General features: G+C 36.6%; 1 protein-coding gene across 4 annotated transcripts in view; it reads right to left on the bottom strand.

The window, feature by feature from the left end:
* rols (zinc-RING finger and ankyrin repeat domain-containing protein rolling pebbles) overlaps positions 1-22,960 on the bottom strand; it is a 427,700-nt gene that overhangs the window by 267,572 nt on the left and 137,168 nt on the right. The window lies entirely within an intron of this gene.

Below are 22,960 nucleotides of genomic sequence, written 5' to 3'. Positions count from 1 at the left end.
ATTTTACCCAAGCAGTTAGTGAAGGTAGAGTTCAATAAATTTGTGTCAATCTGTACCTCTCACGATACCTACTTAGCGAATTTAACTGATTTTCTAAAGATTTCGAAATAGGCATCATTTATGATAAGTTTGTTTGAGTCTTTATCTGAAGTGTTGTAAACTAAATTGATTTACTATAAGTAATATGTTTGCGGCGAACATAAATTTTGAATCCAATTGTTCGGCGTACCCATTGGTATAAGAAATACCCATATCGCAACGGTGCAAGAGAGTCTAAACCAGTGGTTCTTAACCTTGTTGGAGGTACTGACCCCCACCAGTTTCATATGCGCATTCACCGAACCCTTCTTAATTGGAAAAATAAAATATGATTTTTTTCAAATTCAAAACATAGGTATATATTTTACTGGTGCACAAAATGAAACGTGCATCGACATCACTGTGTTCAAAGAACAAAACCATTAAAACATGATTTTCACACAAAAACAAAAACATAATAATGAATATTTACTGCAAATCAGTGTGACTTCTGCTGTTGAATTTCATAGACCAGTTCAGAAATGCGCGGCTTCACCTTGGCAAGTGCCACTCTCATGTCATTTTAGAAGTCTGTTCCTTTTCTTCGTTTTTACGTCCAGCATCCTCGAAAAGGATTGCTCGCAAAGATATGTTGTAACAAACGGTATGAAAATCTCCCGAGCTTTCTTAGCCAATAACGGGGTACGTTACCATTTGTTGACACCAAAACGTTGAGAGCGTTGTTGTTATGAAGAGTTGCTGTTAAACCTGGCTCTGCTGAATTTCAATGATTTCATCGAGGTATTCATCATTGACATCTGTTGTCTCAACACTAAACGGGAACGGCTGTCTCACCCATACTGGATGTGACTCTTTTGTAGAGAAGTATCCGTCGAGAGACTTTGCAAGCTCATCATGCAAGTGCGTGGCAATTGCTTACTTCAGTTCCTGCTGTAATCACCTGCAGCCAATAATGGCCAAGCGGGGGGTGTTATCACGAATCATATGAGTCGGGTGTATGTCTTGACCTCCGCCGAACCCCTAAGACTGACTCACCGAACCCCTGGGGTTCGATCGAACAAGGTTAAGAACCACTGGTCTAAACTGAATCCCACTCGTTTGAGGGCATCAACATCTTTCACATCTAGGAGGCCTCGACTCCTTGCGACATATCCTGGTTTAGCGTCCATATCTCCATGCCATAGAGAAGGGTTGGAAAAACATAACACCGAATCGAGGCTCTCCTTGCAATCTCAATCCTTATTTTTCTTTTCCGAGACAGGTCCTCTTTTTCATTGACCAGTCCTCAAAATTTATAGTGGATTACACGTATAATCTTTCGCTAATCTTGGCGTCGCTATTTATGATATTACTGTTAAATAACATTTTCTATTTGATGTAAACAATTTATTAAGCTATCTAGGTTTTTTGGGTATACGCTCTACGGTGAGTGCAACCATGGCCCCCACAAGGGGGGGGGGGACTGACAGGGCTCTAGCCTAGGGGCTCAGGAAGGGCCCGGCGTGATGAGTCGACCGATAAGTGAGATAAACACAGACCACAAATTTGTTCTAATAGTAAAATGCGGCGCTATTTTAGTTAAATAATTGTTATTAATTAAAATATTTGATTGTACGATGCAATTTTTAACTGTGTGCCGATACTCGACAACTCCATAATTCAAATGGATGTACATATTAAAAATACACATTAATTTTACCGCGTATACCATGGAAAACGCTACTGTAGTGCGTCACACTGCCTTTACCTTTAGCGATAGGTAGATGAGCCCGCCAAACATCCTATCCTGAGGGCCCGGTTCAGGATGTGGGGGCCATGAGTACTACCCACAATTTTTTGTTGTTATACAATTGATTATACGAGTATATCTACTAAAAATCGAAAATACAGATAAAAACTATTCAATTTAATGAGTAGATAGATACCTACAACTTTAGAATTTTACGTCATATGTAGCAGGTAGGGGACAAATTTAATACTTTCAGTAAATACTTAGGTACAATAAATCATTGGATACGGAGTCAGTGTGGATTTAAAATGCACTGACGCATGCTACCGGTGCGATGTGCGGTGGTCGGTTAGCTGGAACGGGGTTGAAAGTAGGTTGGAATGAAACTTCAAAACTGATAGGGGTTATTTTGTCTAGGTATATTACATAATATATATCTAGAATGTTATACACGTACAAATGTTTCACCTTATTCTTTTGTGAATACTGAATGGACAAAGTACAAATACGTTCGATTTAGGACTTGTTTTATAATCAATGTCCCCTTCTTAAACCATAAGGCTTAAGCAGTCGTAAAATGCCACCCCTTTCAATTAATTTTCATTACAGTATTACTTATTGAATTTGAGGCTGTTAATTCCAAAGTATGGTAACCTCAATATTCCACCATTTTAAGATTATCGCAAAAAGCCATGAAGCATATTTTACGACTGCAACTAGAATATTTTTTTCTATATAACAATTAGAAAATAGCGGAATAAAATATCTTAACTTCATTAAAATTAATAAAAAAAACATGTTTTAAGTTAGTCGTAAAATAAACGACTTTGCAGTCAACCTCCAGTTTAATTCTGTTTAGCCAGCGAACAGGCGGAGCTGAATTTGATATTCTATGAAAAAACAAACGATGGAAAAGTAAACAGGTGCCTGCGTACAGAACAGAATAAAGAAAATTATCAAAAAGTTAAAAATATAAGCAAACGAGTTTGAAACTAATCGTCTAATTTTAATATGGATTTCTACCCAGCTTATTATAAACCGACAAATTCCATAAAGCTTTTGACGTGCACATCTTTGAGTTTCAAATCCTTACAACCGCCCCTTATGATGTACCGCCCTTCAACAGGGCACAATCTCACCGTTTCTAATAATTCACGTCAATGAACTGTAGATCATGGCCCCCATGCCAGAATCTTTGGCGGGCCCCCCTACCTATCATTAAGATTAAAGACAATGTGAGGCCTACAGTGGCGTTTTCTAAATGGTGTTCGAGGTCAATAAAAATTCAGTGTATTTTTAGCGATTTTTAACACATCGAATTATGAAGTTGTCAAGTATCAACACACAATGACCAAAATTGCATCGCACAACCATACTCAGATGTATTTTTAAAATAGTAATAACCCCGAAGGAAAATAGCGCCGCGGGCGACTTTTATTTACTATTAGAGCAAATTTAATAGGTGTGTTTATCTCAATTATGTGGTCGACCCGCCACGCCCCCCCCCCCCCCCTTGAACCCGGGCCACTAGGCTAGAGCCCTGTCAGCCCCCCTTGTGGGGACCATGCTGTAGATATTCGAAGCATCAGCTAATGCTTCACACCAAATGTAGGGCCTCGTGATACGCTCGTGCGGTGCGGGGCGGTTTGGTTTGGAGGGTCCATGTTTGTGTTGTAGATATTCGAGTAAGTAGTTGTATGACAAAAATATGTAAATGTTCAATGTTTTAATGCTCAACCCGTGAAGATCCCAGACTATGGCCTTAGTTAGAAACTTAGTTAAACACTTAAAACCTAATAAAAAATGAGTGACACGTCAAGTAGAATAAAAAAAATGCTATACTTAAGACTGTTAATGACTGTGAATTGATGTTTTTGATAATTTATTGTAAGTAATTAATAATATTATCTATGTATTTATAGAAAAAAGTATTGGACTGAGTGGGACTCGTACTAACGTCTTTCACTTTCCGGGTGAGTGCTTTGGCTTCTGACTATAATTATTCATGCAAATTATTCTTTATGTTTACGTTTAATCGGAGGTGCTTCAAATTCCACCAATCAGGAACCAATCTACTTTATTCCGTATCGTGGATAAAGATAAAGTAATATTAATTCGATAGAATGTATTGACAGATCAATTTAGTTTTAATTTTAAAGAAAACTGTAAAACCGACTGCAAGTGTGCCTACCTAATTTTTCGACGAATTTTGTCGGGGATATCATGGATGTTTACCCCGGGATATGCATTCTAGCAGGTAGACAAGACTATAACTACCTACAACGAGACAGGCATTTGACGCCAGATGTTCTCCACTGTTTACCTTTACGTGTAATGCGCACATGAGAAATATATTAATGTAATTTTTAATAAATGAAAAGGTAGACGTTTTCTCTACTAGACTATTAATTCCTCAGAGCAATGATATTAATTATTTCTAATCTGCGACGAGACGATTATAAAATAATATGTACCTACCTACTTAATAAAAATAAAACTTTTTACAGTATTATTATAACTCTCAGTCCAAGTAAGTATATACCTAGGTAACCTTAGATTATAGTAAGTAACATTGGAACATATTTTCGGATTGTCACGACATTTCGAGCTCGCGGCAGAATCCATACTCAAAAATAGTGTAATGATGTGTAGGTGCTGTTAGCACAGAAGTGATTGTTATTTTTGTGTTCCCTGTGTGCACAGAAAGATGCAAGATTAATAAATAGAATTCAGATAGGCTATACCCCAATACACTACAATTTTACGCAGGGTTTTGAATTTGTGAGTGTCCTACGAAAATGAACCACACGTTATAGACGTGCAATAGTGTGTTGCAATCTTCAAATATACCAATATTGAACGAGCGTCAGTGCATAAACCGAGAGCAGTTGTCAGAACGAAGGACAAGCTTAGAATGACGTATTCTTGACACGTGTTTTAATTTATCCCATATTCTTCCACACCCGTTAGGTATTTCAGTTCCCTGCCTGTGTGTATGAATGCTAAAGTCATTCCAAAGGGTGTGTATGTAGGCCCTCGTAGTCTAGGTCGTAAGCTGCTGGCCTTTCATCCGGGGGCTTGGGTTAAATTCCCAACAAGCCCACAATATATTTATGTGATTTTCTCAAAGTCTTTTTTACTTATATTACTAACTACATTACTGTTTCACTACACTACTGTCATTGGGCTTCATTACCTGCTGTAGTTTAAAAAAATATGGTAAGTACAAGTCGGTTGTGGGGAAGCCAACAATATTATAGGTATTATCACTTCCCTCCATTTTCGAAAGTGAATAGCAAGCTGTCACTTTTATTTTTAGTATGGTTTTTTGTCTGGATTTTAGGACTTGAAGGTGGACAAACGACGAGTTTATTTGATGAGATCCAGAAACTTAGAGTAGCACAACGTGGTATGGAGAGGTGCATGCTGGGCATAACGCGAAAGGACAAAAAGAGGAATGAGTGGATAAGGAAGCAGACAAGGGTTTGCGATGTAATAGAGTTTATTAAAAGCCTTAAATGGAGATGGGCTGGACACATAGCTCGAAGAAGAGACAATCGTTGGACAAATCTAGTCATCCAGTGGTATCCAAGAAGTACAAAACGTCCACAAGGTAGACCTAGAGGCCGCTGGATCGATGAAATGATAAAGTTCTGCGGAAGTACGTGGCAACGCAATGCACAGGACCGAGAGAAGTGGAAGCAACTTGAAGAGGCCTTCATCCAGCAGTGGATAGATTCAGGCTGATGATGATGATGATGATATACTAGATTACTACATTTTATATAATTTATTTTATACGTAGCGCGAGCGAACAGTGTTTTCTGTCTCGTAGCCGGCCACGTTCTGCCGCGCCAAAACAAAACAAAAACGGCCGCTTGCGAACCAACACAATGCGGAGTTCCCCAATATGAAATTTCGCCGGCAACCATGTACAACGTTGCCGGTTTATTAATATTTATTTTCGTAATCAACCGACTATTTGTTGGTTTGATATCGATTTGGGCCTCTCCAGATTCACAGAGACATCCCCAAATGGGGGACCATTTGGGAATGTAACAGTATACTATGTAATATGACGATATATTTTTTTATTATCCCACAAATCTTGACGATCGGTAATCAACTGATTACTAACAAAATGTACGAATTAGTACATTACAGTAGATTGCAATGAATGATCAAGCATTCCTTGACTACGTACGTACCTATTCATTTTCTGGTACAAAAAGATGTCATTTCAACCGGTTCCCATTGAAATGTAACCGAGGCATTACTAAACTAATCACACTAATACCGGCAGGTAAAATGTAAGTTCCAGGCACACCGAACCAGAAACTCACATTTTTAAACCAATTAATAATTTCATTAAGTGCGTAGATAATGAAAGTATTAATTGATAGTATCGACGATTGAGAAACTGGCGCTTGTGATGTTGTGTTGGTCGGTTATTGTGAAAAGGGCACAATGCAGTGCAGTCGAGTCGACCGAGCCGGCAAAAGGTCTCGGCAATGGCTCTACCGAGAATTTTTAGACGGCTGAGTAATCATCGCTGCTGCAGTGACGGTGCATCATATTATTACATTTGTATGAGAATCAGTATAAATAATAATTATGAAATAACCTGATTAATATACTTTATATTTTTATAATATAACCATAGGTTTATCACGACAGTGAGGGAAAAGATTATTCAGCATCTAAAAACAGCAGATGAACAAATATTGACTAAAATCGTAAAAAGCTGTGATTCAATTGTTTGACTGATGATATTGTGAGATTTTTGGAAAATCACACTGGCGGAAATCCAGCACTATCTATTCTATGGAAAGTATATGTATGGTAGCTAAACGAGGAGAGGTCATGGAGAGCGAAGTCTTTTCCGAGATATGACTGTATAGATAGATGTATCCTGAAAATTACTTGGGCTGGCCGGGTAACAAATAAAATATGCTGACGTCCTTAAACTAATGAGAAACAACCGAGAAGTTCTGCATAGTATCAAAACCAGAAAAGGGACGTATGAGAGGACAGAATAATGTTTATCATTCCCCCAACTCTTTATCCAAGTAAAAATAATCTAGCAGAGGACGACGCTGCATTTGGCTATACCTCAGTTGAGTCATGGTCTAAAAAGATTGTGGCTAGGCGATGCGCGGATTGCGGATCGCGGGTGCAAATGACGCATGCCGAACGAAATATAATTTGTCATATAAATCCAACATGCGTCCATTTAATGTTCTGTTTATTGTTCTATTAGTAACAATAATAATGTATTCATTGACATGTTTTCTTTTTCAAGTAAATGGGTAACGTTTTTAGTCATCTTTACACGATTTAAGAATTAATACCCCCGTCGCCATCACGAAACAAATTGAAGTATTCACACCTCGACGTTCACTCTTCGAATGCCAGCGAGTCCAAAATTTCGTCACGCCTATAGTTGAAAATTATTTGCCGTTTCACTGATGTATCGTCTTAAGTGCTAAGCCAAAAAGTTGTTGGTGGCAATTATTTGTATTTTGACATGAGAGCGATTTGCAAAAAGATATTTATTGGTAGATACTTAAATAATATTATAGTATATATTTTTCACTAACTTCGTCACTGAATAACTCTTGCGGACGCAAATAATCAAACCTCATAAGTAACTAATTTGCACCATAATATCCCTATCGCCAATTTGGATAAGCAAACATGATATTATCAAGTGCGTACATTTTTCAGTAACCTCCGTTATCAAAGCCATAAATTCAGGTCGTGCCACTGAACTGCATGTGACGTGTTATATTGATCATCTTCAAAAATATCTAACCTGTTCGCAATAAATGAAGATTTCATTCAAATTATTACAATTTATTTCAATAATATGCAACAATCATCATTTTCTTTCTACAAACAGTTTACCATATTACATTCGAAGTATGAACATTAACTAGCTCTACCATAGAAGTATACAGTTTCGTGTCACGGCCTGATTGCTGCAGTGGTCCTTGCTCCGTCGTCTACCTACACCCTCTATCGGACAGTCTTTCTTGTAATTATTTATTATGATCTCCGAATCGTTAAAACTATATTTTTTATTACGGCACTGCCCAATCATCAAGCCGATAAAACACAACAAAACAAAGCGACCGAGAAAGGATATTACATGTCCCTATTACGCCACTGGCCGCGGGCGTCATTCGGAACAGGTTCCAAGGAAACCAGTCCTGTCCATTCGGACCGACAACCCATCCCACTTTCGACGCCAGATGGGAAGAGGAAGAAAGCGGCAAAGGGGCGGTGGAGGGTAGAAAACCTAATCAGAATGAAATAAATGCGTTTCAAGTTGTTTTAGAGACAGATCTTTAGCAACTGGGTGAGTGTGAGAAAATTCATTAGGATTAGAACTATGGCTTAACTAACAAGAACAAAGTAATAATTAAATAGGTAGGTAGTCGTTTATAGTTTCAAAGCGTTTGTAATTTAGGGATATTTCAATATGAAAGTCATAAATAGGTGAGAAGTACAACTGATACCTATGATATAAGTACAATGGAATCAGCTTTGCCTCGACGGTAATTAATAATAATTTTTGAATCTTTGATTAATTATTTGTTTACTTAATTAAATAAAACACAATTTTATAGTAGGTACTTATTTCACGTTTTTAATTAAATTTGTACCGGTTTCGTCCTCTTCAAAGGGACATTATCTTTTTTTACATTAATTTTTGATAATCACTTTATACCTATTTACCACAATTATTATGAAATAGATTTAATTAGATATAATTATACGATATGTGTTTCATTTAAATTTTAAACTCATGGAATATGAGTACCAAAAATACATGTTAAATATATGTATAGATATTATAGGTACAATACAATATTAGGATTGTTGCTTATGTCGTGAATATAGTGAACATCAAAATCTAGTATTATTCAACAATAATCATCAGATTAATGATTTATTTGTCTATCTGTCTTTAACGCATGAGAGAAAACACAAACGGAAGACGACGTCTTAAAAGGGTTAAGTTAGAAGAAAACATATTATACGTAAACGTAAATTCTAAATTTGAAAAATAAACTGACGCGCAAATGAAGTTGTTAATTTTGATTTTAATTCGGCACAATTGCGGATTCGGACCCCCCCCCCAGAAATGTATAATAAATATATAAATCACCTTGTGACTGAGAATCATGACCCGGACGATTTGGTTCTCGAACTAAACCTTCACAATGGGTTGGCCCCACTTCTCTCGGCATTATACGACATGCAAGGCCTGTTGCACTCATAAATAATTACTTAGTGCAACTATCTGGGGCATCCATTAATTGCTTTAATATTCATATGCCTGTCGAGAAGACAAGACAGAACAGACGACACAGATGGACACTAACGATCCTAATAATTATGACTGTTAAGCCACACGTATTCGATAACCACTTGTGGGGATGCGATAGCTCGAAATAACTCGTAGGTGAAACCCTTAATTATACATGCAGGCCAGGTGTTTATCGCTAAACTCAAAGTGTGGAGTGTCTAGGTATGGATAATGTACCAAAAAAGTGCGGTATTTCGCGGTTGAATCTACGAGAAGCATAAGTAGTAGGCGGGGTAAATGTGGAAGTCAGTGGCACTTGACAGGTTTTGTTAACCTCGCCCCCTCCAGCTGCATATAAAATCAATAAAAAGATAGGTATATATATTTTTTTTAATGGACTCTCCAAACAATTTTTCTGTGTGCGTGCACCTAAATTAACATGCATAAAATATCCGATCTGTGTCAATGTCCAATTTTGAATCCGGAATTCCCAACATCAATGCGTCGCTTATCATCTATCGCCAGATCGAAATATCTATTCAGAGCAATAGAATAAGTGGAACGGGCCAATTGAAAGCTGTAAAACGGAATTCACATAGCAAACTCGGACGCTGATTGAAACATAGTTTGACAATTAAATCAATAATACCACATTTTGATTTCAATGTCCCGTTACCTACCGAGATCACAGCGGGGTCAAATTTTATATCGACTAGCTAGATTCTCGTCTAGAATGCGGTCCATTGTATTAAAATTACATCAACATTTTTAAACTGAACGAAAGATGTATTAATACCGATCGATAAAATAAAACTAGATTAACGCTTTCGCTGCTGAAGAGATAATGAGATTTTAATTGCCCCCTTTAAAATTCACGTTAATTACATCGATCGGCCGCCTGGTCATTACGCGCCGTGTGCGTCTTCCGCGTCCAAAGTATTAACTGTGTGGCAATGATAACATGCGACGTTAGATATAAATACCTAAGAAATATAATTAATGCATATTATGGTGAAGAAAAGGTGATTATTAAAGAGGTCAAATCCAGAACAGATTAATAAATAAAAATGTAAAAACCATCGCCATGGGCCAAAGTTTTGAAGCAGGATAGTTTTACCCAATAAAAAAAACGCGTCGATTCTTCCCAAAGATTGAAAGCAGGCTATATTATACACTTCAGCTGAGGCACGATCTAAAACGATCGTGACTACGCGACGCGAAGATTGTGCAAATGACGCATGCAGAACAAAACCTAATTTGTCATAAAAAGTCAACATGCGTCCATTTAATGTTATGTTTATTGTTCTATTACTAATAATAATAATATATTCATTGGCATGTTTTCTTTTTCAAGTAAATGGGTAACGTTTTTTAGTCATCTTTACACGATTTAAGAATTAATTCCCCCGTCGCCATCACAAAACAAATTGACGTGTTCACAGCTCTACTTTCGCTCTCCGATTGCCAGCCAGTCAGAAATTTCGTCGCACCTATAGTTGAAAATTATTTGCCGTTTCACTGAAGTACCGTCTTAACGTAACCAACTAAAATACATAGTATTAACTATTGAAATAGCATAGGTATTCTTTAATACGATTATCCCATATTTCTCCACACTCGAGATTTAAATCTTGCTACAACCTCGCCCAAGAGGCAACCCGCTTCCCATTATTTTTGTGTTCTCAGCAGAAACAATTTCAAGAAAGGGCGTAAGCATGTAATACATACGTCCAAAGTTTATTATTATGGATGGAATACACAATGTCTGATATTAGGTAAGTAGGTGTAGATTTTACGCAATAGGCAGTAAGTTCCAATGTTACATGTATAATGTTTTGTCGATTATGTCGTTTTGAATGTTCCAATACAAACGATTATTATTGAAATGCTAGACCAATAGAGACCGTGTCTTAAATTTGATGTTGAAATAATTACACGGCAGCGTGAAGCCCATTCGTCTTTTGGAACAATTTTGAGCTTTGGTCTGGCAGATAAATGCTATTTACAAAACAGTTTACGGACCACAAGAGGTTATTATATACTTGCGGATAGTAAATCATGGTTGCTGCATTCATCCATCGAGTGTTACATTCAATATATTTATCTCTTCACCATTACATAAAAATATGAGACTCAAATCAAAATCGTTCGATGTTCAAGTATATTATCATATTGCTATTCGTGTCCGAAAATTTGTAAGTATACAGTCCGTTCGTGAGATATTACACAATATGGAAAATTGATGACTGTATAGTATTGAGATCAAATTCATGTCCAAATAAAACACTTGAAAAATACGTAATAAAATACAATCATTTCGTATACAATTCTAGCAGGTGCTCGTAAATATTAAGTCGTACTTACCCAATGACATATTAAATGGACGACTCACTTCATACGCGGCGCGCAAGAGAAATTGTGCATGAAAGTCATTCACAGATGTATAGGTAGATGTCACGTGACCATTGACGTATCCGTTTCCATTATGCGATACAAGCTTCGAGAATTTATAGTAATATAACCTTTATTGTAATGGCATATTAGTGTCATGACCCATTGCGTTAGAAACAGATTCTCGGTTACTTACGACTTCTCGGAGATTAGACGCAAGTGAGCCCAGCGAATCACAGGCGACTGACTGTCCAATGGTTCCTGTCATTCAATTGCGTTGAATAAACATTCATCAATATCTTAAAATGGCATTTTATAAATAATAAATAATACTAACACATGCAAAGTGATATCCCATCTTTCTTGGAGTGTTTAGTAGAATTTTTTTCCAATTTTTAACTAGGCACATTGGCATTTTGTAACACAATAATAACGGTGGAGTCGAAACCTGACAGTCAGAAATTTTGTATGGGCAGACCCAGCGGTGTCGCCAGACCGCTTGCAAGCATAATGTTCATTTGAGCGTAGGATACCGATATTAAAATATGAATTTCGCCATCTGGCAGACCCGACACAAAGTGAGTGTCATTTTATTTTCTAGATGCTTCGTCCATATTAATGTCATTGTACTTACCAATCAAAATCAAATTAATGTTCTTGTTGAATCAAATAAAATTGGAACATCACTGTCGTCAATGATACATTAACGCGATTTTTAAAAATCTCAATGCTATACGGCCATCTGTTACCGGTAAGACATCTTACGGTGAACTGTGATACCGAGTAGACCTACTTGCTAACTTACTTTTGGATCATTCAGAATTTTATAAGTAAAAACATGTCCATACAATACGAGGTTCTTGTCTATGTAGTGGAAGCCAGCGGCAAACAATTTGGAAAATAGCCGATATACTAGCTTATTTGTTAGGTTAGGTCATGTTAGGTATGCCTCGCATGTACTATGGAGGTTTCTTTAAGCACTTTGGCACGCAAACTACTCTACTTGATGCTAGTCAAATGAAAACTGTGTCGGCTGAGAGAGATGCATTATTGAAAACCATTCGTCTACCCGCATTGCTAATTTGAATTCGGCCAAGGCCTAGGTTAGGTTAGGTTACCTTTCTTGAATTCACGGATTTTACTGAAATTGGCTATGAAAATTGCCGCTGTTCTCGCCTGGCTTCCAGTAAACAGACTTGTACCCAATATGTTTGTATTTTTAATTTAATTTACTTGTTACCTAATTTCGTCGGTCTTTTTTTATTAATACGTATTTTTAAATGTTTTATTCAGACAATAATTTGATCTCAATGCCATACGGCCATTGGTTTCCGATACAACAACTCAGGGTGAACTATTATACGCCCAACTACATAATATATATTATGCAAGCCCCCCGCATGAGCCGATTTTAGTGAGTAATGTTTTATCAAGTGCATAGCCAACACGCCAGTGTTGCCATAATATAATTTATAAAAACATCGCTTGTAAAATTATAACATTGGAATAAATATTCGATATGTGGCAACACTACGACACGCACACTGTCACACATATTTTCGAATAACCCAGGAAAGGGTCGCGGAGGAAGCGTGAAGGGGGCGAGGCAAGTGCATGAAAAAGTTCGTCATGTTTTGAAGGACACACATGCAATTGCTCTATCTATATTTTTCTATAATCTAAGATATTATGCTTATGTCCAAATTTTCGAGCACGGATGGGTTTTTTCTATCAAGAAGTTATTAGGTACAATAATTTTATATTTAGTATGAATGTACTATGTAGGTACAATACTGAGTAGGTAAATAGGTTCTGAGAGAATATTATTTTTCAATGGAAATCATTTCATATAAGTAGGGATGAGTAGGTACCTATCATCCTTTATAAGTCAGAATGACAATGGTACGAGAATTCGAGGCAATTTCAACTCCCTTTAAGGGCAAACCAAAACCAGTGCACCATTTGGCATTGTTGTAAACAAGGTTTTCAAAATACAACAAAAAAAAAAAGATTTTGGGCTTATTTTCATGAAACCGCCAGCTTATTTTTCGATCGCCAAAAGGGATTTTCAAGCTGACAATAATTATATAATTATTAGTACTTATAAATAAACTTAATACTTTAGTAGGTACAAAAATCTTGGCTACGAGAACCATATTATATGGCCAATATCGGTAACTTAGATTGCATCTACATTATCCATACATAGTACCCACAGAACAGATAACAAATAGAATACCGATAGGCCATATTCAATAAGCCGCATGGTGGAAGCAGGATTTTGAATGTGTGAGTGTCCTACGAAAATGAAGCACGCATTATGCACGTGCAATGGTGTGTGTAATACACCAACATTAAATGAGCGTAAATGCATAAACCGAGAGCAGCTTTCAGTATTCAATGTAAAACGTATTATTGACACATGTGAAAGTTTAGCCCGGATTCTTCCTTACTCGAGTCGGTAACCTGCTATCGCCTTACCTGTTATGTATTTCAGTTCCCATTAACTCTGAGTTCCCTGATAGTACCTAATACGTAATATAGCAGGTACTATATCTAAGGAGAAAAGGCGGTGGCCCAGAACAAAACCCATTTAAAATACGTTCAAGAAACGCGAAGTCGAGCTAAATTAGTAACTCTGGATGGTATTTTGGTCAAGTTTATTGTAGAAATTACTCATAAACTTTTGTGGAGTACATGGCAGCGAAAAACTAAAAACAGATAAGAGTAGAGGGAGCTAGGGGAAGCCTTCAGTAGTGAATAGACCGCGGCTGATGATGATGATGATGAATCAATCAATCTCATATTTTCAACTATATTATTTAACCCAAAGGTCCAAATAATTTGTCATTGTCAATTTGTTCACCGTGTACCTATATTACAGTAAAATATTATGTTGGGTTATTTATCGAGAAACCCATAACGAGCCTTTAAGATATATAAATGGTTAAAAATGCAGTTAGGTACCCAAGACGAATAAGATTTTAAAACTCTTCAATAACAGCTTTTACGAAAATCGGGTTGAAGGTTCCTATTTCTTAAACTAATGGGGAAGGCAGGTATGTTTAAATTTAAATAAATACATTTAATAGCCCTGAAAAGCAGTGCATGTGGGCAGGGGAACGCGCGTCAAGCGAAACACTTGTCCCGAGCAGCAGAGTCACAAGCAGGCAGGCACCTTGATGGGTCTATCTATCCGCTATCGTCACGGGACGCCTTTTATGTTTTCTGTCTAGGGTCGTCATTTTATTTTTTGGTTATCTCTTCAAGTGTGCTAACCGCCTAATCTCTATAAATGCTTGTTCATAACAATATAACAAAGATAGGAACCGTTTAACGACGTATTGTGAGATACGAAAGTGAGAACATTTACAGTATTAAAATGTACAGTTTACACAATATAGTGATGAACGGATATATTAGGATGTACTACGTAATAAAATGTATGTTAAGGAGTAGTATTGTCATTAATTTGTGGATGATAAATAATGCCTAATACAAATTCTATGTATTCAATGTTTATTTGATCACGGAACAAAAAAAGCGAACCACAAGCGATTCTCCAGCAATAGCACTCAAATCGAGCGGGTTAACAAGTACGTATATCATGGACAACAAATATTAATCAACATCAATTTGGGGGCCTGCATAGTATTTTTAAAAGTGACATTCCATTGCGTTTTAAGCAACCGATGTGTGCTATCTATCAGTGCTCACATTTATACATAATGCATGTGAAACATGGACACTTAATGAAAAATAAATACTTACCAAAATTACGAGTAGCGCAGCATGGCATGGAAAGGTGCATGATTGGCATAATGTGGGAAGATCGCAAAATACATCAGTGGATAAAGAGGCAGACAATGACACGAGGTGATATAGGTCGCCAAGTAGATGAAATGCCAATGTGCTGGACGTGTTACTCGGCGAGTGGACAGGTAGGCAAAGGGCACAAAACGACGGACCGGGACCGAGAATAGTGGAATGACCGATGTGACCCCTTTCATGGCCCTCACAAGGGAGGCGGCTGACTGGGCTCTAGCCTGGGGGCCCGGCGAGGCGAGTCGACTAGATAAGTGAGATAAACACACATCACAAATTTGATTCAATAGTAAAAAAAATCGCCTGCATCGCTATTTTCTAGCAACGATATATTTTGTTGGAAATTATGTGGTTGTACGATACAATTTTTAATTGTGTATAAATACTTGACATCTCCAAATTCAAATGGATGTATTGAAATATACAATAAAACACTAAATATACACATTATTTTTTTCCACGTACACCATTTGGAAAACGCTACTGTAGAGCGTCACACTGCCTTTATCCTTAGCGATAGGTAGGGAGGCCGCCAAAGCTCCTAGCCTGGGGGCCCGCTTCAGGGTGTGAGGGCCATGATTATGATTATATAATTCTAGGCTTAAATGATTAAATCCTATAGACATGCTAGTTCAGACTAAGATACACCTGTGTGTGAGTGAATATGAAGCGCCTAGTTTCAAAAGCCCCTAAAACGGTTTTAGGTAGTTCTGAGAAAAATGAGAAAAACAATTTTAGGTGGTTTTGAGAAAAATGAGAAAAAATCATATCTATCAAATCTGTAAACTTTATGTATTTATTTTTTTTAATTCGTTACATTCTAAAGAGTATTTTAGCTTTGCATTTTAGGGGCATTTGAAAAGCACACCCACCTATTTTAGCGCGTTTTGAAATTTACCGTAATTTTTGAACATACCTACGTATTAATGGTTTTTGGCGTTTTATAAAGTTCAATCTTTGGCCATAACATAGGTAACAAAAATATCGATCTAAATAAATATCTAACTCAAAAAATTTCAAAAACCGTTTTAGGGGCTTTTGAAACTAGGCGCTTCATATTGTATGTAAACTGCGTTAAATGAAAACTGTTTACGATCATTTTTCTGTCGGCCGCGTTGTAGGCTAGTGTGCCTCAGCCCTAGAGGAAGGAACACAGACTTCTTATAATATAACAATGATATCAGCTAATAACGATGCCAACAATAATGGATTGTGAGTAGATTCTGTCGTATACTATGACATGCTTACTCGGCAGCACACAATGCCCAACGTGAACATAGATAGTGCATCGTCACTAAAGCACTTCTATCATTCAAAACCTGCGAAGTTAATCATGAACAAGTAGGCAATGGAACTTGAGGCCGATCATTGTGATACCGGTACCTATAAAATATCACCTGCGGATTACAGGCACAAAAAAGGCGATAAAAAACGATGACAAGCTGAGAAACTATTTAAAGATTAATGATCGACATGTGCTAAGAGAAGAATGAATAACATGTCCCGTTAGAATGGAATAAGATAATGGACGATTAGCAAACAAGAAATTGTAGGATCACTAGGAGAATCTATATACAAATTAATGTTTTTGATTTTCGCTCATTCAACAGAAAAGGTGTGAGATCATAATCATAGAAAAACAAAATGAATATAAATGTATGAACTATTATGCCGAGTCCACACCGAAAACAAGTCGCGCGACAACTCGTTAAATTTTACGATAAGCATGATAATTATCGTAAAATTTCTTAAGCAATTATGATAATTATCGTAAAATTTAACGAGTTGTCGCGCGCCTTGTTGCCGGTGTGGCCGCACTTTTAGTCTTCTTGACGGTGACAATAGGTAATGTTGAATAGAAAATATTACTAGTGTCTGTATCAAAAATATAATACTCATAAATATAAATTGAATTTTGGCATATATTATTAACGTTTATTAGTGTGTTTACCCTTGCAAAAATCATTTCGTTCCCCGTATAAAATGTTATGGGACAAGCGTTAAAACCAGGGCTTCAAATCGGAACTGAACCATAAACCGGTAAAACCGTTATTTTTAAACCGGTACATATTCAAACTCGCGCATTAATTTAGGTCACTCACTACCTTCCACTCGGAGTTCAAGCGAGAACTGAAAAAAACGTTATTTTTTTCGGAACGAAAACTGGATTCGTACCGATTTGGGGAACAATCACGTCGAATTTTAAGATTTTTTATTGTATAAGTTTATATTTTTCTAAAAAAAAATTTGCATAAATCAATGACAATGAAATGATAATTTTTAAAAATTAGGGAAAGATTTCTTTGAAAAAATGTCACAGACTGCGTCCTGAAAAACATGCGATATTGACTATGTGATTGTTCCCCACGGCCATCGATATATTTTTTTACTTGAGCCGGAACGAAAACCGAAACGAAAAAAAGTAACGGTTCGAAGCCCTGGATAAAACTAAAACATTAAAAAATGAGACACGCTGTTCTGAAAATCACAACTACATTCGTACAGAGTTAGACCACTATCATTTGCTGCACACTCAATCTCAAAACATTAAAAATGTATGTAGATACTTTGTGTTTACGTTTAATGCTAAACCATGTATAGATGAATCAGTATGCAGTGCATCATAGGAGATTCACTGATGTATTCGAATTTTTTGCTGCAATAAGTGTTTCAATGCTGGCAATCAATACCATTACGGACTACAACTTACTGCAGGACTGCATCAGCCATTGATTCATCAAATTTGATACGACTGGTCCAGAATAGGGATATGTAGTGCATCGATCGCAAAATCTTTGACAGAAGGCTGCACCAATAGAAGGCGGGAATCCAGGAATTGTAGCAATTTGCTAGTTAAATATTAGCTTCATTAGGTAAATTGTAAATTATTCAGACAGTCCCAACACGTAATCGCCAACCATAACTAATAAATTAATCTCACGAACGCCTTTATTTGATTATGTTTATTATCCCCAAGTCACGTTTCGTTTAGCAAACGGGTAATTCACAAAGCAGCTACCATAAACAATCTTAATTGGTCGAATTGCGATTCTAAATACAGTTGCTAAGCTTTGATATTAAGTAGTACGATTCAGATTTACGAGTCGCCTTCATTAAGTTTTATATTAAAATACAAGTTTATGTAATAAAATGCACTCTATAAACAGAATAGCAAAATGAACTTTCGATGGACTTACTACTAACCTGCGACACCTCGCTGCAACTCTTTGGTGAACACACTTCGTTATACATCCACAGGTCAGGTATTTATCGCAAGATTCAAAGTGACTTGTCTGTGTATGTGGAATGTATCCGGAAAAGTGCGTTATTGCGAAAACCTGTAAGAAGTAGGTGGGATAAATGGAGAAGTCAGCAGCACCTGCTAGGTTTTCAACCCGCCCCCTTAAAAATTACTAAAAAAATAGCTTTTCAGAGCTGTCAGTCAAAACTTTTCCTTTTAGAATCAAATAGGACTATATGCTTATGCATTTCAAACTGCCAACATAAATAAAACTTGATAATTTGCCCATAGACTAAGATGGTAGTGATTTCTATAATAACCATCTGATTTGATGGATTATGAAAATAATGTTGATGGGGTGTCAAAATAAGAACGACGTTCTTTTGTCTTACCCGTTCGTGCAATATAAGATTTTATTTCTTTAGGTATAAAAAAATCGCCAGTAAGTTGGTGTGTGGTTCAAAGTGTTGCTAGTGTGGATACAGGAAATAATATAATAATTTAGAATATCACTTGACTGCATAGAATAAATTTGTTTATTGCGATTTCATTGTTACAAAGCCTCGAGATGTGTTTCCAAGAAATTTGATTTGCAACCGTTTTTTACCGCACGTAAAACAATGGCTGTGTAAACTTGATACACACCTGGACTGCAGTAAAGCGCATTTTTATATTGCAATTACGATGACAAAATGTTCTGCATCAGGACATTGCATTTTTGCTTATGGGATCATATTACATGAAGTAGAATATTGAATAGGAGTGCTGACTGATGAGATATCATTCTGTTTAGTGTACACTGTACCTAGTGACATTTTATACAAGCTGTAGGTACACAAATGCCACTGAGAAGGGTAATAATAAAAAATAGGGTGATTAATCCCATGATTTGTTTGCACTCTAGCTAGACGAAAGCATGTATCTTCCAAGTATGATTAAAACGAGCCAATAAAACTATTAATCCCGATCGCACATACAATCTCGTCACGGCTGCGACACGTCAAATTTGTCGATGTGATTTTGTTCTCATTCACAAAACACGTGTAACTTAATTAACGTACTATCGCACATAGCTTCCGTGCAATATCTACTTGTCGCAAGTAACAAATTTCATTTGACATGGACCGCATGTAGATAGCAAAATGTCACATCGGCGCATGCGATCAGTCATTTATATTGGCTAGTCGCCTGACGTCACTGCTCGTGTGCGCGGAAGATAGTTGCAACCATTGATATATGTACTACTGGATGAATCGCTTCTTAAAATGATGCCCGATTTTCAGCGACTCGGCCAGTGTTAAAACTTACTGTTTTAATATCAGCGGACTTAACTCGATATAAGCTCACTTAACCCAATGCTTACGGGCCGCACAAAATTGTGTTTTTGCTAATTACTTTACAAATGCAAATTAACACGTTAATTCCAAAATTAATTAAAAAGACCCGTAAGCATTGTGTTAATATTTGTCTCGAAAACGACCTGGCAATAATTATGAGTAAGCGCGATCTAGCTTGCATCTTACTCTAACTAATAGTCAGCGCATGACGACTTGCTCTGTCCGCTCAGACATGAATTTTGGGTAGCTTGCAAGTTTTGGGTTGCAGACACCCTTAGGGTCACTATTCCAAGAATGCAAATTTAGTTTTACAGCCAGGGCAATACGGGTGAAATTCAGGAACCCATGTTAACGGTCTTAACGCATTATAGGTACCAGGAAATATTATAAGACGATATTCGTAATATCTTCTTTTGTGGTACATTTTTAAAATGACACTTGTATGGGAACTCCTCATCTAGTAGTATATCAATGGTTGCAACATTGCCGGTCGTTTTGATTCATGACCATGTCGCAGTCGAGACGATTTTGTATGCGTGACCGGACTCAGGACGTTATTTTTTTTATGAAATGATTCCAGTGACTCCAGTGAGTAGATAGAGACCTACTGCGCTGATGAATTTGGAGGCACCCTTAGAAATATTTTTCCTATGAAATATACCACCATGGAGTATTACAAAATGAGTTACAATAATAACGTTTCCAGGATTTTACACTTTGAACGCTGGACCTGAATCACCCGGTCTGGACCTCAATGTTTGTTTATCCAAGTATGGGTCCACTAAACAAAAAAGGTTAGGAATCATTGGCCTATCTTCCTACTTATTGTCACTTTATCTTTGTTATCGATGTTGTCATTCGCTGCTTTACGATAATAATAATTAAATTTCACTATCGCAAACCGGCGCCAACATTATACCGGGTGATCTAATACCGCTTCACAAGGACATGGAAAATCAATAGTTGCACTGACAGATCATCCTCTTTTTCAGGAAAAGTATATTACCAATAATATGTATTGTTATCTGTAAGTACCTACTTGGAAAACATCAAAGGACCGGTGCTAAGTATATAATATATCTCAGAATACAAGCAATATATTGATGTAACACAAACATTGGAAAATTATTTAGGACGTCAGAACGACAACTATTGTTTAATTTTTGAATATCAAGTAGGTAAGTACCTAATCTTCTACCATTCTATACTTAGGTACTATCGAAGACAAAAAAATAATATAGGAACCTACTTAAGTAAGTTTACTATGCACTTTTTGTGTACCTACTCAAATGAACGACATAAAATTCAAATCCATTTTTTTGTGTTGACAATAGGTACTATTACATAATTGAAATTCCCTCGACCAACCGCCACGTTTCCACATCGTAACAAACATTGGGTGCCATTCAAAGTTGTGCTGAAACCCGGGAGCGCAGACCTACACAACACTGTTACCTACGTGTAAATTGTACGTAAAACATTTCATCGTGGCACAGTTTGCCGTGAGCTTTCTTATCGGAAAGGGATGAGCGTATCCGTATACTATACGGTCTCCAATTTTATTAGATTCAATAATAATATGAAGACTAATTCAATTATCGTGGCTGATTTTGGAAAAATTCAAGAATGAAAACATAACCTAAGCTAACAAATAATCCAGTAGGTATATCGGCTATTTTCAATTTTTGTTAGCTGCTGGCTTCCTGTAGTTAGAGTTGGGTTTCGAGAATTTTCCGACGGGAATTCTCGAGAATTTTTCGAGATTCACCATCCCGAATCTCAAGAATTGAAATTTTTTACATTTCGGTAAAATCTAAGATTATCAAATATTAATTGAAAAAACGATTTTTCTATATGAAAAAGTGGACAGAAAATACAAAACGTTCAAAGACTCACACAAACTAACTACCTAACACAGTTAAGCCAACGGCGACTCAAAATGAGCGCAATTTTTCAACATCAGGGAATTTCGTGTCTCATAAGTGTACGCGGTTGTCAGACGCAGCCATTGAGACAGTCAGAATTTCAAAAAACATTGAAATTCTATTTTAATAAGTAATGTTTTGAATTATTTTTGTTTTCCTACTTCTATTTAGTTCGTCTTCTAATTTAAATAAAAAAAATATATTTTGTTGGAATTCGTCTGTTTTTACACTGATTTTAGGATTTTTACAGGTTTTTTTAAAACTTTCTCGATATCTCGAGAATTATTTTCTGAAATTCCCGAATCTCGAGAATTCAAAATTTCATCATTTCGGGAAATCCCGAATCTCGAGATTGAGATTTGCTCGCGGAAATACCCAACTCTATGTACAGTGTACAATGTAAAGATTGTAAAGTATAAACCGAGCAGAACCGTGTTTTATTTAGACATGATTTTTATGTCAGTACAATACGACCCAGAGGTTGGACGGCCTTTAATATACGGCCATATACCTACATATTTCCAATACAACATTTTTTCACGGTGAGGTGTGATACGGCGAACTGCATACGTACAAGTTCCCGGACAGGACACAAAAAAACCCTCTTCCACAAAATATCTAGAAACGTGTGAAAAAAATAATCCAAATATTTTGTGCGTAAGTACCTACTTAATCATATTATATTTTTTATATTTTTTTAAGATAATTTTGGATTAATTTAAAAATGATGAAATCATCGACAATATGACTGGCAATAATGAAACCATTTTTACATTTAATAATAAAAATCATGTACCTACCTATGCGTACTTTTCAAGTCTGCTCATGTTATGGCGCCTATGGTGAGACGGAAATCGAATACGAAACGTCTGTAATGTAAATGTGTCACGTGTGCAGAAAAAAATCAACAGCTGAAATCTGGAATGAGTTGAATATACAACGAAAACGAACATACACATAAATAAGTATGTGCATACGTAAATATATGGTAAATATATATATAGAAGCGTCATAGATTCGTTACTCCAAAAGATAAGATTAATTTCCCAACGAATTGTGTCATACATTTTCGAAACCGAACAGTTGGATTTGTGTTGTTATCAATGACATTAAGTTATAGATAAAAAAAATCGGTGTGTGTAGGTACTTATGTACGCG

The sequence above is a fragment of the Rhyacophila brunnea genome, unplaced genomic scaffold, assembly GCF_057557595.1.
Source record: "Rhyacophila brunnea isolate RB1 unplaced genomic scaffold, BYU_Rbru_1.0 scaffold_14, whole genome shotgun sequence".
Taxonomy (NCBI): Eukaryota; Metazoa; Arthropoda; class Insecta; order Trichoptera; family Rhyacophilidae; genus Rhyacophila; species Rhyacophila brunnea.
The sequence above is the reverse complement of the archived record's forward strand: the minus strand, read 5'-3'. Positions and strand labels throughout refer to the sequence as shown.